Source organism: Coenobita brevimanus, chromosome 38 (genome assembly GCF_032717465.1).
Source record: "Coenobita brevimanus isolate Jiangsu-jjx chromosome 38, ASM3271746v2, whole genome shotgun sequence".
NCBI lineage: Eukaryota > Metazoa > Arthropoda > Malacostraca > Decapoda > Coenobitidae > Coenobita > Coenobita brevimanus.
In genome coordinates this window covers 17,006,516-17,025,231 of record NC_136991.1, presented here as the reverse complement: position 1 = coordinate 17,025,231, position 18,716 = coordinate 17,006,516, and positions in this window count along the sequence as shown.

Here is an 18,716-nt window from a genome sequence, read left to right as displayed (position 1 = left end):
GCAGAGTGAGAGAAGCGTCCTGGACAAAATGTGATACCGTGCATTCAAAAGTTTGAAAGGAATGAGAAAGTGTTGTTGATTGGAGATATGAATGGAATAGTAGGGAATGTGAAGGTGGATGGAGTATTTGGTGAGTGGGGTGTGTCTGCAGAGATGGATGAGAATGGCAGTGCTTTAGTGGACATTTGTGCCAGGAGGGGGTTGGAGATAGCCAATACCCTCCTCAGACACAAAACGATCCATAGGTATACGTGACAAGTGACGAGAAGGGTGGGTGGTGAACTGAATGAATGGAAGTGAATGATTGATTGTGTGTGTGGATGACAGGATGAGAAGGCATATAAAGGCTGGGGGAGTGGACTTTCTGACCACCACTTGGTGGTGGTGAGAATCAAGGTCCAAATGAAATGGACAAATAGAAGAAGGGAAGGACAGGAGGATGTAGATCATACAAGGAGGGTGGAAAAGTTACAAGAGGTTTGAAAAAAAGGCACAATATAAGAGAGAAGTTGAGGGGAGATTGGGTAAATATGGACTGGAGCAGATGGGGGATGTGGAATGTGTGCGCAAGATATTCACAGAAGAAATATGTGCAGCATGTGAGATGTGTGGGGTGAAGAGAAGACGAAAGGGGAAGCAGGAAACAGCATGGTGGAATGAAGAGATGAGAGGCTGAGGCACAAACGAAGAAAGCATATAATGAGTGGAGGAGAAACAAGGGCGTGGAAGAATTTGAGAGAAGAAAGAGTGAGCTATATGTAGAGAGGAAGAGAGAGGTGAAAAGATTAGTAAGAGTAAGAAGAGAGTGGATGAGGAATTTAGATGGAATTTGACTGCAAAGTGGAGGGAAAGTAAGAAAATATTCTGGAAAGAGGTAAAGAGAGTTAGACGGTGTCAAAGAAGTTAGTCGGGGAGTGAAAGATAAAAATGGCAGATTACTAGAGGAGAGGGGAGAAAAAGTGAGCAGATGGAGAGAACACTTCAAGGACGTGAAGCTTGGACCTTTTTGGAGGGACAGATGTCATGAGTGAGAGCAGTGGAAATGAGTTATTTGAGAGGAGCATGTGGAGTCACATGTAGAGACAGACTGACAAATAAAGAAGTGAAGGAGCGTTGTGGTGCGGATGTGGATGTGATAGGAAGTGTTAGGAGAAACGCACTGAGGTGGTTTGGCCATGTAGAGAGGAGGGAGAGTGAGAGACTGACGAGGAGAGTGTGTTTGAGTGAAGTGGAGGGAGGAGGAGGACAAGGATGAGATGGAGTGATGGAGTGGAGAGGTATATGAGAGAGGGGTGTGTGAGCTCGGAGCAGGGCAGTGAAATGGCCGGGTACAGAGCAACATGGAGGTGATTTGTTTGTAGCCACCCCTTAAGGAATTATGACGTCTGGTAATGGATAGATAGATAGCAACCTTCCTACACTCATTGTATGGACTACTTCCTTCTGCCCTACTCTCCTATTCATCCATCGCATTATACATTGCCATTCACCACAACCAAGCAGTGATCTGGAAGTCCACTCCTCCAACCTCTGTATGCTCCTGCATCTAGTACATACCTTCCCATTTTCCTATCCACACATATAATCAATCAATGCTTTCCATTCATTCAGTTTGCCACCCACCCTTCTCATCACTTGCCACTTGCACTTGTGGATTAGTTTGTGCCTAAAGAGGGTACTGGCTATCACCTACCGTGTCTTCCCACAAATATCCACTAGATTACTACAATTCTCGTCCAGTTCTGCAAGGGTACACCCCACTCACCAACTACTCCATCCGCCTTCACATTCCCTACTTTTCATTCATATTTCCAATGAAAGTACTTTCTCACTTCTCTCAAACTTTTCTGTGTATAGTTCCACATTTGCCCATAAATCTTCCTTCAATCTCCTTTCACGGGATTCCATTAGCATATACACACACAGTCACCTATATGCTTGTATTCCAACTTTCAGTCTTACACACAGTCATTGAACCAACTAATTTAAACTCTCTTAAACTCTCCTTCCATCTCTTGCACACAAGAATACATACACTCTCCTTTGCCCTCTCATGCTCACCTACATCTGCATTTACATCCAATCCATACTCCCACTTTCTTACATTCTCATCTCAACATTCAGTCTCAGTCAGTCAATACATGTCCACTTCTGCATCCTCATGCACCCGGACAATCTCCCTCTCTCTCTCTTTCATCTCATTAGCATCCTTAACATTCCACGTTGAAGTCCTCCCCATGTCTTTATTTCGGTCCTTCGTCGTCACCTGTTGGTCAGTCCTGGTCCGAAGCATTTTGTTTTTCTTTTTATTTAGATGTCTTCGGGAAGGGGCACTAACCCACCGGCAGCTCACTTGTTGACACCTAGGGAACACATTTTGGTTGGTAATATGGTAATCACCCAGCGTACAGTGTTAAAATTTTCCTGGCTTACCGAAAATCATTTGGCTTGTCACTCAATGTACAGTCATCCTAGGGTAGAGTATCATTACAATGAGTGAATGGATGAGGGGCGCCCCCACCGACCACATACAAAAAATATATAAATATGCAAATAAGACTAGAATTAAGAATCAAAGCTTCAGGCCGACTCATCAGCTGAAGCACAGAGTGAAACTACTTGTATTTGGGTACAACACGCTGTTATTAATATCCCACCCCCCCTCCCGCACTCAATGTAAGAGAGAGAGAGAGAGAGAGAGAGAGAGAGAGAGAGAGAGTATGCCACATTGTGAGATTCAAAGATCATTATACCATTTAGGTCTAAATCTGGATGGCCCCTGGTTTGTGCAACATTGTCAACTGTGAAATGCTCTCACAGTGACCTGCGTTATTACTGATTTCCCTCCCCACCACACCCTTTAGAACAGTTCTCTGGATTCAGTCCACTAGGTTACTCTGCTTGTTATTATTTTCCTTTTCTCTCTTTTACTTCCACTTTTCCTCACCTAAGAAGTGAGACTTGGAAAATGGAGGGACCGCATGATAAATAAAATGAGAAAGAAACTTAAAGTGGAGTGTGATGATAAAACTGGAGAAAAGTTTGGCAAAGACTGAAAATAATAATGGAGAATCTGGGAGAGGCGAAAAGTTGAAATGGGTAGCCTAAATGGAAAAGAGGCAATAGCAGGGTGGTTGCAAAAAAGGGAAAGAAAGTAAGAGAAAGTGCTGTATTCGCAAACCGCTTAAAGGGATAAAACTGAAGTTGCGGGAAAACATAGTAGAAGAGAATATAAATTAGACGACGAAATAATATGGAAGTAATGAGAGATAGGGGAAAAGACTGGGGAATAATGTAAAGACTTCCATAGATGAGAAAGTGAGAAGACGAAGACGAAAAACTTTGTATGATCAAACATAAAGAAAATCAGTAAAGGGAGGAAGGAGAAGAAATTGACAAATCGAAATTAATAGAGTTGCTCAAAGACATAACTGGGAAACTAAATGATGAATACGAATTTTTTGAAACTGTAAAATATCGAGAACCAAGAACGGAATAGGGGGAGGATGGGAAGGAGCAGGGAGTGATGAGGAAGAGAATCCCGCTGGAAGTGATGCAGGGCGATGAGATCAAAAGGGAAGATAAAAGCCTATTACAGCATTAAAAATGAAGGAAGGATAATGAAAATAAAGAATAAGGATAAAAAGAGTAGGTAAAAGACAAATTGAATATATGAGGAAACTGGAAGAAGATGATGAAATTGGAGGGTAGTAGAAAAAGGATGAGGAAAAATCCGGATTCCAGGCAATATTCCAGACGCGGGCAGGACGCGATGACACCTTGAATCCTGTGCCCTCCACTAATCTCATACACCTCTTATAACTTACCCAACTTTTGATTATTCATTATTATTCGTGGATGTTTCACTATTCACCTGTATATTTCACTAGGATATATGCTTGCCATCTATGTATGTAACACTGTATCTGCTTTGTGATGGACATTTTTCTTTTGGGAATTCAATTTCTTATTCACCCTCTCCGTCACCCTCTGTATTTCTGGGTATAAATTTGCTTTTAATTCACAGAGACTGCTGACTCTAACGTTTTCTCCTATTTTCTTTCCCATTCTCTAACCCTCCCTGAACCACACACACACACACACACACACACGAGAAAATTAAATAGGTGGCTGTAAAGTTGGAGGAAGAACTAGGGAAGGATGAAATAAGGAAGGAAGATGGGAGAAAAGACGGAACAAAACCAAAAGAAGATTGGAAAGATGGAGCAAGGAAGCCCGAGGGCATGAAGGAAGGTAAGGAATGCTTGAATAAGGAAAAAGGATTGAAGGAAGCAAGGATGGAGATGGAAAACAAAAGAAAAGAATTGGAGAGACGGAGGAGTAAGGATGGCAAGGTTGAGAGAGGAAGTAAAATGGTAGGAAAGACAATGTATCAGGTGCAAGAAAGAAAGGAAGGAGGAGGAAGGATGGAGGGAAGAAGGAAGTAAGGAAGAAATAATGAAGGATGGAACAGAAGATCTAAGGAGAGTGAGGAAATTAAAAGTAATAACTAAGAGATGAAGTAGGAAAAGGAAGAATAAAAATATATTGAGGAGGTAGGAAAACGTAAGGGAGGTGGTAGGAAGGAGAGAGAGAGAGAGAGAGAGAGAGAGAGAGAGAGAGAGAGAGAGAGAGAGAGAGAGAGAGAGAAGGAAAGAAAAGGAAGGTTGGGAAGAAGAGTCAGTTGCTAGGGAATGATGTAAAAGTGGAATAATATCATCACGGAATTACTTACACCGGATATTTCCTTTCCTCTCACTCCCACTCACAGCATCACTCACTCGCTTTTATATCCGTCCTCTCACTCTCACACACAGTATTCATTCGTTTTCATTTCCTTCCTCTCACTGTCACACACAGCACTCCTCACTCTCACTCATTTCCTTCATCTCACTTTCGAACACTTCACCACTCAACCCCTTTTACTTCCTTCCTTTCACTCTTGCACACACAGCGCTCACTCGTTTTCATTTAATTACACTCACCCTCTAACTCATTGCACAATTCACTCATTTCCATTATCTTCCTCTCCTTCTTTTACTGCTCTACCACTCATTGAAAGAATTTCATTTCCTGCCACCTGGCTTCACCCCTGCAGTTAGTTTTCGCTCATCCTCTTTCCTGCCCTCTTAGCTCTGTGCCACTGTTTTTCGAGTCTCCAGTCCCTCTCTCCCTCACTTAAATCAGTCTTATGAATTAATAGAAAAACGACCATATTTTCAGTTGTAATCACTTTTGTCTGCATTTCCACTTCTGTTCTCATCGACTTTCATTCTCACATACTCTTCCATTCATTAACTATTTACAGAGGTGGGGTTTCCTTCAGCTGAATTAAATTATCCGGAAGCAGCCAGAACAGAATACACTAGCACATAAGCCCGTCTCCATGTACACTTCCTAGAGGTCATCCTACCACTTACCTTGTTTCCGCATGAACTTTTTCACCAAATGGACCCAGTTTCCTCTGTCGACTTATTTTACCCATTAGACACCTACTTTCCCATTACATCCTTAACCCCAATGGATCTACTTTCTTCCTATTGACCTATTTTTCCTATGAACATGTTTCACTCCATGGACCTAATTTCCTTCATAAGAATCTTTTTTCCATCATGGCACTATTCCCTCCCATGGACTCTTCTAACGTCAGGATTCCATTTTCCATATGGAAATATTTTCAAGAATACTCCCCCAGTATCCATGCTTGTCGTACGAGGCGACTAAGAGGGTTGGTGGTGGGTTAGTGCCCCACCCCATAAAAAGAACTAACTAAACAAGCAAATAAAGTGCCTCGGACCAGGACGAACCATACGTTGACGACTAAGGAACGGACAAAGGACATTCTAAGGGTGGGGACATGGAATGTGAGAGGAGTGAATGATGAAGTGACAGAGAGAGAGAGATTGTTCAGGTGCTTGAGGATGCAAGAGTGGATATATGTGGATTGACTGAAACTAAATGGTATTGTGAAAGGGTGAGAGAGTGGGAATATGGTTTAGGTATACAGTATGTGCGGGAGTTAATGAGAATGAGAGAACAAGAGAGGGAGTATGTCTGATGATATGAAAGAAGTAGAAGGAGAATATAAGAGAGTATGGAACAGTGGGTGCAAGGATTGTATGGGTGAGGATGAAAGTAGGTATACAAGCGTGGGTGTATGTGCATATGCGCCAACAGAGGACCGATTGGCAAGAGTGAAAAATGAGTTTTGGGCGAGTGTAGAAGCATGTATGGACAGATTTGAGAGGAGTGAGAGAATGCTTTTGATTGGAGACAAGAATAGCAAAGTTGGGAATGTACGAGTGGATGGAATGGTTGGTCAGTGGGGTGTGCCAGCTGAAGTAGATGGGAATGGTAGTGCTTTGGTGGACATCTGTGCTGGTAAAGGGTTGGCAATACCTAACACCTACTTTCGGCATTAGATGATCCACAGGTATACATGGAGAGTCATGAGGAGGATGGTTGGTGAACTTGTTGAAAGAAAGGTAATGATAGACTACGTGTGTGTGGATGAGCAAATGAGAAGACAAGTATTGGGTGCAAGAGTGGAGAGGGTGGGGGAATGGAGTCTCGGACCATCACTTAGTGATGGCCAAGGTAAAGCTGCAAAGAAAATGGTTGAAGAGACGAAGGGGAAGACAGGAGGAAACAGCTCCTGTGAGAAGAGTGGAGAAGCTGCAAGATAGTGAGAAAATGGCAGAGTATAAGAGCATAGTGGAAGAAAGATTGGGAAGGTATGAGTTAGAGCAGATGGAAGGGGTGGAAGACGTATGTAAGATATTCACGGAAGAGATAGGCGCAGCATGTGAGGTGGTTTGTGGAGTGAGGAGGAGATGCAAGGGTGTGCAAGGGATAGCATGGTGGAACGATGAGGTGAAACGAGCTGTGGAACAAAAGAAGAAGGCATATAGTGAATGGCTTGAGAGTAGAGGTAGGGGAGAAGATAAGAGAGAGAAGAGAGAGGTAAATGTGTGCAGGAGAAGGGAAGTGAAGAGACTGGTGAAGGAGAGTAAGAAGAAAGTGGATGAAGAATTTGGGAGAAATCTGAGTGTGAAATGGAGGAGGAGTAAGAAATTGTTTTGGAAGGAGGTAAAAAAAGTAAGGCTGTGCGAAAGGGGAAATAGTAGGGAAGTGAAAGATAGGAATAATAGATTGTTGGTGGAGAAGAGAGAGAAATTGAGAAGATGGAAGGAGCACTTTGAGGATTTGTTGAATGTAGAGAGTGATAGCAGTGCGACTATAAGTGGTTGGGGAATGCCTGAGAGAAGAAGAGATGATTGGAGGGAGGAAGAGATCAGTAGGGTGGAAGTAGTGGAAGCAATGAAGAAGATCAAGATGGGAAAGGCCCCAGGAATTGATGGAGTGTGTGGTGAAATGCTGAGGTATGGGGGTGAGATTGTTGTGGAGTGGATATGTAAGTTGTGTAAACTGGCTTGGGAAGAGGGAATGGTTCCAGAGGACTGGAAATCAGGTATAATAATATTGTTCCTTTATACAAAGGAAAAAGGGAGAGGGAAGTATGTGGTAACCATAGGGGTATTTGCCTTCTTAGTGTGACTGGAAAAGTATATGGTAGAATACTCATTGACAGGGTTAGGCATATGACAGAGGAGCTAGTTGGAGTAGAACAAGGGGGATTTAGGAAGGGAAAAGGGTGTGTAGATCAGATATTTGTTCTAAGATATTTAGTGGAGAAGTATCTAGAGAAGAGAAAGAAAGTGTATGCTGCCTTCATGGACTTGGAGAAAGCTTATGACAGAATAGATAGGCAAGGTATGTGGAAGGTATTAAGAATATATGTACGGAGCTAGGGCTACCGTGCAAGTGGATGGTGAACTGAGTGAGTTCTTTGATCTCAGTGTGGGACTGAAACAGGGTTGTGATGTCTCCATGGCTGTGGATGGGGTTGTAAAGGAAGTGCAAGGTAGGGCAGTGGATGTGGGGGTGGCTCTAATGAATGAGGGTGAGATTTAGAAGATTCCAGTGTTGCTGTTTGCTGATGATACAGTACTGTTGAGTGAAGATGAATGGGAGTTGCAGGGTTTGGTGAATGAATTTAGAACAGTGTGTAAGAAGAGGAATCTGAAAGTTAATGTAAACAAGAGTAAAGTTATGGTTTTTGAGAAGAATGAAGTCACAAAATGTAGTGAGGTTGGATGGTGAGGATATGGTGAATGTGAGTGCATTCATGTACTTGGGTAGTGTGATGAGTAAGGATGGAACTTTGGGGGATGAAGTGCGTGAAAGGGTAGAGCAGGGAAGGAAGGTTGTTGGTTCACTGAAAGCAGTGATGAGAAATAGGGACGTGAGTATGGAAGTTAAGAAGTCACTGCATGATAGTATTGTGATCCCTACCCTGATATATGAAAACGAGGCGTGGACCTTGCAAGAGAGGAACAAGTCAAGTGTGAGAGCAGTGGAAATGAGTTACTTGAGATGAGCATATGGAGTGACGTGGAGGGACAAATTAACGAATGAAGAAGTGAAGGAACGTTGTGGGGTGGATGTGGATGTGGTTGAGAAGATAAAGAGAAATATCCTGAGGTGGTTTGGACATGTGGAGAGAATGGAGAATGAAAGACTGACTAAGAGGGTGTATGTAGGTGAGGTGGAGGGAGGGAGAGGGAGGGGTAGACCGAGGATGAGGTGGACGGATGGAGTTGAGAGGTATATGAGGGACGAGAGAGTGAGTTGGGGGGAGGGTAGTCAAATGGTGGGTGACAGAGCAACTTGGAGGCGTTTTGTCTGCGGCCACCCTTTGCGGGATTAGGGCGTCGGGCAATAGATAGATAGATAGAAATATTATCCCTTTTGGACCTGTCTCCCACAAATTTCACAAGGACCTATGAACCATTTTTTCATTATGGTACTATTTCATGGTCCCATTTTTTCCCATTGAATTCTTTTCCTTATAGGTCTAATGTATCTTCCCCCTAATGAAAAAACGCCAACCCCAACATGGACCTATTTGGTGGAGACCGTCATCCACTCACTTTGATGTTGTGTTGCCTACTTCTTCATTCACCCTTATTGTTCTTTTTCTGTGTCTGCCATCGTCTCTTCTTACTTCTTCCATCTCGTCTGTCACGTTTTTTTACTCTTCTTTCCTTTTCAGGTGGCTTTACGTTGAGTGACAAGCTAAATGGTTTCCTGTAAGCCAGGAAACCATTTACAATGCTGGGTGGTAACCGTAAAACCGACTCATACGTGTTCCCTACGTGCCAACAAGTGGGTTGCCGGAGGGTTGGTACCCCTCCCCATAAAGCAACTAACTAAAAGTCTAATGACCACCCCTTACGGGATGCTGGCATCTGGCTATGGATGGACCTACTTTTCCCTTGCACCTTCTATCCACACTGGACATAGTCCAGCCATGGAGCTACAGTATTTACTCTACTGACTTCTTCCTCGATGACCTATTTTCTTGTCTCCATCAACTCTTCCACCAATATATCTGCATACACAGTGTAGTAAGCCCATCTCCTGCCTTGTCCCCTGAAAAGCCAATCACCCACCACCTGCCTATAAAGCACAAGCACCCACCCAGCCAAACACAAAAGCCCACCCACCCACCCATACATTCGCTCACCTTGCCCACCTAACCACCTACCATCACCACCCACTCAACTCATTCCTCTCAGCCTGTCTGTTGACTAACCAACAAACCCCACCCACCTACCCATCACTTCATCCTGCGATCCACCTTCCCACACCCAACCCACCTATCCATCCATCCCATTCCACCCACTTCGCTAACCATGCCTTTTCATCCACCCACTCACCCATCCACCAGTCCACCGCATTCATCCGCCCACCAAGCTACACAAGCAGGATGACTTGCAAGTTACAAGACAAACAAGCAAACACCCACACCCACACACACACACACACACACACACACACACACACACACACACACACACACACACACACACACACAGAAACGGTTTTACTAAAAAGATCTGGTCCTGTCCTCAAATGGATTAATCCACATATATATCTGACACATGATGTTTAAGTATGATAGACTATTAGTGATATAGGTTTTTCAGAGAGGTGGGAGGAGGAGGAGGTTTCTTGGGGGAGGTGGGAGGTGGTAGGAGAGGCACAGGGAGACTAAATTTTAAGAATGGATATTATGATCACGGTGGACGTACAGGCGGAAAGTGTCCTCAGTGGTAGGCTACCCTCATGCATCGTTCTCTCTCTCTCTCTCTCTCTCTCTCTCTCTCTCTCTCTCCACTTTCTTGCATCGGTATTTACAACTGATAATATAGAGTCCATTCCCACAGCTTTTCCTGTTACCTTAGAAGAGGGCAGCATAATTAGTGACATTGCTGTTAGAGAGAACGACGTACAACTTATCATTGGTAAACTAAAAGTGAGTGAAACACCAGGGCCAGATAGAATATCTCAGCGCATGCAAAAAGAGGCAGTGGATGTAATATCAAAGCCATTAGCCGAGCTATTCAATACATCACTATGAAACAGTAGGGTGTCTCGTGAATGGAAACTAGCAAATGTAACCCGGATATTAAAAAAAGACAACGAATCACAGCCAGGAGATTATCGACCAATAAATTTTACTTCAGTAGTGTGCAAGTTGTTGGAAGCTATTTTCAGAGACAAATTTGTTAAGCAATTAGAAATAAATAAGCTCATCAAAGATTCACAACATGGTTTTTGAAACAATTGTTCTTGCCTACGAATCTCTTCTATGATGTGTTCAATATACATAATGAGACCAGATCTGTTGACATTGTATATCTCGATTACTGAACGTAAACACAGGGTCGTAACAAATGTTAAAAAAAATAATCGGACTGGAAAGATGTTACTAGTGGTGTGCCACAGGTCTCAGTACTGGTTCCTATTCTGTTTTTAATACACATAAATTATATAGATGAGGATGTAATTTCAAAAATAACCAAACTCGCTGATGATATTAAAATTGGTAACAGAGCAGACACATCTTTACTGAGGCAGGCAATACTGAGTGACCTCGATCGACTGTTTTATTGGGCCCAAACCTGGCAGATGGACTTTAATATTAGTAAATGCAAAAGCCAGTTACACCATGAATAACATCCAACTAGATAACGTCGGTCATGATAAAGACTTAGGAATTATTCTAAAAAATGATCTTAAACCAAGCAAACAGTGTACGGAGGCTGTTAAGAAAGCCAACAAATTAACTGGATTCAGTGGTAGAGTGTTCGAATAAAAATTCAATAATATCATCCTCACCTTATATAATTCTCTAGTTAGCCCACATTTAGAGCATTATGTCCATTTCTGGTCACCTTATTACAAAGAATATATAGAGAAACTTGAAAGAGTACCATGTCGGGTAACCAAAATGATACCTAGCTTGAGAAACAAACCATACAAGGAGCGTTTAGAAGCCCTAAATCTCTTCACCCAAACTAACCGCAGATTACGAGGAGATTTGATTCAAGTATTTAAAATATTCAAAGGGCACGATAACACGGCTGTTGATAAACTCTTCACAGATGATCACTCGAATTATACTAGAGGCAATGGGCACAAAATAAGACAAACGATTCGAGTCGCATGAAGCTAAGCTTTTCTTCTTTAACAGAGTTGTAAATATATGGAACAAATTGTCTTCCACTGTAGTAAATTGTGATACAGTACTAATCTTTAAAGGTCGCTTAGATAAGTATCTGTCGTCCAACCCCTAGCTTAATATGTTTACTCCAGAATAAAACACTCGTGTGTATATATATATATATATATATATATATATATATATATATATATATATATATATATATATTTTCCTCAGAGCTCTGATCAATTTATTAAATGCAAAATAAATATAGTACAAGCACTGACTTGGATATGCAGAGACAGCCTTGAGTTAATGGTCACAATTCTTACTTTCAACCTGTGATGGGCTGTGGATCATTGAGGGTTCCTATTAGTAAAGCGACCACCATCGATATTTTTTAAATGCAACAGGGGTCACTGCTTCAGGAGGAAACCTGTGTACTTGTCTCGCATGGGAAAGTTCCTTGTCTCAGTGGAGTGAACGGAGCTGGGGCCTGATTGACTGCTGCCTACCTTAAAAGTGCCAGGCAAGACTGCTGCACCACCCATGAATATCCACACAGTGCACCGTGCAATTTCCATGCTGTGACTACAGGCGGCCCATTAACTCAACTTATCCATACATGTCATGCCTTAGTTATTTATTATTTGACTATACATTTTACTTTACTATTTTCTCTTTCAGGTTATTCGAACTGGTAGCTTATAGTTAAAGTATTATAGAATGTAACTTTTCCTTTCAGTCTTTCCTATAAAATTTCCATGTCAGTTTTTCCACGCTGCATGGTGGTTTTTCTCACTTTTTCTTGCCAGTTTTTACTGGAGGATCTGGAGGCGGGGTAAGCCTTCTTGCTTTACTAGCAATTAGATCTTGTAGTCATAGTCTACTCTGTGACAAGCAGCCTCGAAAGGACCATAAGCTCTGGTGCTGTTTGTCTTCCTTTGTACTCCTTTGTATTCCTCTCTCTCTCTCTCTCTCTCTCTCTCTCTCTCTCTCTCTCTCTCTCACTGCTTACTGTCGCATTTTCACAAGAGTTTCCCTTTCTATTATCTCCTACTGTCGATTGACGTGGTTTATTGCTGTTATCATGCTATAGGTGTCATCTTTAACCACTGCCACCAAATGTCGATAGACATAGCAGAGGGGCTTAATCAGATGGAGAGAGAGACATAGTAGGTGTATCGTAGCGTAATGGCTACCTCTCTATCACCAGTGCAGTGTAACGTGGGCTGTTGCCAGTAAAATGGTGAGGCGTCGAGTAGAGTTAATAGGTAGGTCTCCCTCTACCTCACTCTCCCTCTCTGTGTATTCTTTTATCATAAGTGATGAGAGTTATGGTCACTTCTTGGGTTTTGGAGTTTTACTGTACACAGTGATATCGAGGTGTGGTTAAGGATAAATAAACGGGGAAGAAAGGAGGAAAAGAGGGAAATGGGAGAGAGGACGTAAATATGTAGGAGGGAAGGGGTAGGGTATGGGGAGGGAGGGGGGAAGTATCCTAGATATTGGATGAAGAAATGAAGAGAATGAAGCATTAAAACAGTAAGAAGGAGGGAGAGAGAAAGTTTGTGGAAGTTTGTGGAAGAGAAGCACAGACGATATAGGAAATGAGAGAGAGAGAGAGAGAGAGAGAGAGAGAGAGAGAGAGAGAGAGAGAGAGAGAGAGAGAGATTACAATTTACCAACACTGACAATTCTGAATAAGTGAAAGCAAAAAAAAAAAAAAAAAATCCCTGTTAGCCCCAGCGATTATTTAGTGACTATATAATCACTGTGGTATTAGAGTGGACTGGTTGAGGCAGTAAAGTGAACTAGCTGGCGGTGCTATAGTTGAGCCTCAAACTATCACTTGCATCAAAGGGAGGCGATTTGGGGAACTGGAAAGAGGAAAGGGAGAAGGAGAAGGGGAGGACTGAGGTAGGGTTGGAAGTGTGAGATGAACAAGTGGTTGGCTATCACGGCGAGAGGATCATCTTCTTCTTTAAAACACAGGCTGGTGTCATTTTGATTATGTTATTATGTGATTATTTTTCATCATCCCTCTCTCCCCTGGTTCGACCTCCTTCCTTGATCTCTCTTTACCTCTTTCACTCCTCCCCCTTTGCCTTCTTCCCTTATTCACCATTTCCTCCTCTTCTGATTTCTCTCCTTCTCAGATCACTGTTATTCAGCAGCTATCACAGCTTCTGGGTCCATTAGGTCTGCAGTCCTAATGGACCCAGGATCGAATCCCGGCTGGGGCAGGGAACAGTTTAAGGATTTGAATTTCATATTAAAAAAAAGATAAAACAGACTTTACTGATCTACCAGAAGACCTGCCAACATGTCGTCAGTATATCCCCGCTAATACCATTACGCCAGTCCTGTATGTGACAGCCCTTGCATGTATTCAATATGGACGGTGGGTGTTAGCCCCAAACTGGTGACATGTGGAGGCGTGTAGGAGGACTACTGGGCCTTCAGATAGGCCCTGAAGCCTTTGTCCTGAATCGGACACATTAAAAAAGAATCCAGTTAATGAAAGTAGACGAATGGACGGTTTTTACTGTGACTAATGAGTTAGTCAAAATGTAGAGCTCATGTCTGGCATTACTCAACCTTCAGGATTTGAAAATTGCGACACATATTGGACTTATAACCAGAAAAGTATTCGCTTCGGTATTTTGGATCGTACTAATTCCCAAATAAATTTGAATATAAAATGCTTTTGGTGGAAAAAAGAAAAAAAACATGAATTCAGGACTCGTAATAGAAGAATGTGAAATGGGTTATGAGAGGGTGAGCGATGCTACTGAAGCAACGCTTGTGCATTTGTTGCTGTTATTATTTCACATAGCCTACATCTGAAGTTCACTATGTAGTCGGTGCAAATCCCTCAGGGCGCATATCGTCACTCACTTCCACCTCTACCCATGAAGCCCCCCTATCCCACCCCAAAGACTCAAAGTAATGATTCTTCCCAGTTTAAACATCTCCCAACTTGAATGATGGATTGCAACTGTCGTAAGTCTTGTAGCCTTCCCCTTCATTTCTTCCACACTGAGCTCATTTAGATTTCATCATTCGAACAGGACAGATTACTGGGGAACGTGCCCATTGGCCATATAACAAGTAGTATTTATGTATTATGGGCAATATAAACACTTATTCATTTTCTTGGTGAAATGACTCAGTAATATAAACCAGTAAAGTGCGCTTTATGACAGCGTTACGAGCGAGCGAGCGTTTCTACATATGCTTATCATTATGAATTCATCTTGTTTTAAACTTTTAACATTTTTGGTGAGGTAGTTGAACAATAACAGAAGAATAGATTATTTACTTTCTCACGTTTTCTCTCTCTCACACACATGAACACACAGCTTGCACGTGTTTTCGACAATGCATAAGCATTCCTGGTGCTGGCTGTGCATATAGTGAGGCGCCGTAGCATTTGCCACACACGCAATGTTCAGTTCTCTGCTCTCGTCATGCCGTGTCAACAAACAGCATCAGTAAACGAATGGCTATTGATCGAATGATAAAACTCAGAAATGGGGCAATTACTCTTGCTGATATCACCCCCGAAACATGTAAAAAACGTTCATGCAGAATTATGAGCGGAATATCGGATATTTAGTTGTTAGAATTCTTGAAAGAAAACACAGTGTTACAACAGGAAATCTTTTTAAAATCAATTTCATAGTGGAGCATGTCATTTGAAGCCCTTGGTACATTCTCTTGGAAAGCTGGGATTCCAAGGGGTTTGTTTGGTCTCATGAGTAAATATATATATATATATATATATATATATATATATATATATATATATATATATATATATATTTTCCCAACGTATCTACCACCTGCTGAAAGAATATCTTCTCTATCTCACATAGAAGAAAAGCTATTAACCTCTGAAAACCATTGCGGTCGGGCTGTGTCAGGCCGATATTTCTCAGGTGAACATAGAGTAAACTTTGCTTTGCTACGCTTGCTCGCTTCACTCGCTGCTCTTTCTTGCTCGTAACAGTGTGACATAGATCACCATTTTATAAAGAGGAAAGAAATTCTGTCAGACAACTGGACTCCTGCTAAGTGAAGGTGTGAACCTACAGTCAAGCTGGCTGGCAAAGTGTATGGTAAAAAAGGTGTCAATTCACGATGCAGGGCAATAATTAGTGTCCATATCTTACAACAGTGAAGTAAGGCAGGGGTCTGAAGATGCATATATTTGTTCATCTATATAAATATCAATAATGCCAAATACTCAGATGGAGTGAATTCTTAACACCATAGGCCAGACCAATGCATTAGGAGAACTAATTATCTAACTAAACCTGTTATGGATTATCATTCAGGAGTAGTACAAAAGTGCCCAGGAGTACGCATGCGTATTCCTGGGTACTGTGTAATAAGCATCCCCCCCCAGCATCCCCCCCCCCCTCTGCATTCTACTGGGCATGCCTTCAGGCAAACCCCACTTCAAGCCCCTGCCCAGGTCTACGCATGCCTAATCCTGGACACTTTGTAATAGGCATCCCACCCCCCATTATTAGGTCACATACCTCCTGTCCAAATCTACACAGGTTGAAGATGGTTTAATTAAGAGCGCTCATCTCACACGTCCACCTTCTGTGTTGAGTGGTGGGTAAATGACTGGGAGAAAGCTCGAGTGAGTGGCCTTGAGTAATTTTCATAGGCGAGTAACTCCTCCTCTCTCTCTCTCTTCATTCTGTTTTCTATCTAATTTCTTCTTATTTTCCACACCATTACCACTATTATTACCAGATTTAAGAAACGTCTTTTCTTATAAAGGACAAATAAAAAACAAAATTAAATGTTTGAAGACATTTATTTAATCTCTTTCCTATTGCACACAACCTAAACCAGGACATATCAGGCACTGTGCATCACTCAGGTACATTGGATCTGCATATTTAAAGCAAAATATCATGGGTATCTTGTGTGGATCACACATTGTTTCCAAATGTTCACACCACAGTTCAGCTAAGGGTGATTTCGCGCAATTATGGTCAAGTTTGATAACTGTCCATAGGTCACATCCCAGGCTTGTACCTAAGAAAGAAAAGTCCAATAAATCACTCTTAGATACAGTAAAACAAACACTTCATGAGTCACCCATCAAAGATACCTTACCCACCCGACTCTTCCATTTTCCATAGATATCTGTCAGAGTCTCATCTCCAGAGGTTTATATATCCATCTCTAGACTATTACCAAGTACTGTCATACACCCATCACCTATTATGGAACTGTAAGAACTGATGCTTACCAGTGTGTAGTGACTACACTCTTCAGGGAAGATTCTTGCATAGATAAAATGCACATTCTTTGTAATTATATTTATTCAAACAGAAAGTGCGTCGGCAGTCAGGGAAGTGTACAGGAAAATATTTATACACATATTTTAGAACCCTTTTACCGTTCTCGACATAATTATGTTTGCGGAACTGTTTTTTGATTATCATCATCAATCTATCTACACCCTCTGTACATATGATATGTATGAAAAATAATACATACGCCCTACAAACATAGGAAGAAACACTCTGAAGGCGGTAGGATTGTGTGCACAATGTAAATATTTTATGATTTCTTTAAAAAGTTACAAAATGCTCAGAGTACTGGTTAGGTAGAAGACCATATGAATCAAGGAAATATATAAAGTGATCCTTTATGAAAAAACAAACCCAGTGACCCATTTCTTCAGTTTTTGAAGTGGGTAATATGTTAGCGATGACAAACACAGGTCCTAGTTTGTTAGGTATTTTCACATTTATCATTTCATCAGCTGTCAGACATCCCCAGAATTGTTTAATACAGTGAGGTGGTAAATTTGTATGAATCACGGTTTCGAGTTCTTGATCATTCTTTTTTTTTTTTCATTAAGCTCTCACATCTGAATATATCTGCTTGTCACGGTTTTTTTTAAATAATATCACGGTAATTTTGGAATAAATGCTTAAATATTATTTAATTGATATTAATATTCACAGGCTCCTCTTAAATAACTCATTTCCACTGCTCTCACTCTTGACTTGTGTCCTTCCAACAATGTCCAAGCTTCACTTCCGTACGTTAGAGTTGGTATCACAATACTGTCATGTAGTAACTTTTTCACTTCCATGCTCACTTCCCTGTTTCTTATCAATGCTTTCAAGGAACCAGCAACCTTTCTTCCCTGCTGTACCCTTTCAAGCACTTCACCCTCCAAACCTCCATCCTTACTCATCACACTACCCAAATACTTAAACGTACTCACATTTTCCAATTCCTCACCATCCAACCTCGCTGTACATTCACTAACTTCACCTCTCTCAAAGACCATCACTTTACTCTTCCCTACATTCACCTTTAGGTTCCGTTTCTTACACACTCTCTCAAACTCATCCACCAAGCCTTGCAGCTCCCCTTCGTCTTCACTCAACAACACAGTATCATCTGCAAACAGTACAGGGAGTTTCCAAACACTACCTTCTCTCACCAGGGCCACTCCAACATCCACTACCCTATCTTGTACCTCTTTTATTACCCCATCCAGGTACAGATTGAACAGCCATGGAGACATGACACATCCCTGTTTCAAACCAACTTTCAAAGAGAAAAATTCACTTAGTTCACCATCCACACGCACTGCAGCCTTCGCACCATCGTACATACTCTTCACAGCATTCAACAACTTCCCATCTACTCCATATATTCTTAACACTTTCCACAATCCTTGTCTATCCACCCTGTCATATGCTTTCTCCAAATCCATGAAAGCTGCATACAACTTCTTTCCCTTCTCTAGAAACTTTTCCACTAAAGAGCTAAGAATGAATATCTGATCTACACAACCTCTTCCCTTCCTAAAGCCGCCCTGTTCTTCTCCAACTAATTTCTCTGTTCTTTCTCTAACTCTGTCTATAAGTATCCTACCATACACTTTTCCTATTATACTAAGAAGACAAATGTCCCTATGATTACCACACACGTCTTTTTCCCCTTTTCCTTTGTACAAGGGAATAATTATACCTGACTTCCAATCCTCCGGGACTCTACCTTCCTCCCAGGCCAATCTGCACATCTTCCACATCCATTATACTACTATCTCTCCCCCATGCTTCAGCATTTCACCACACACTCCATCAGTTCC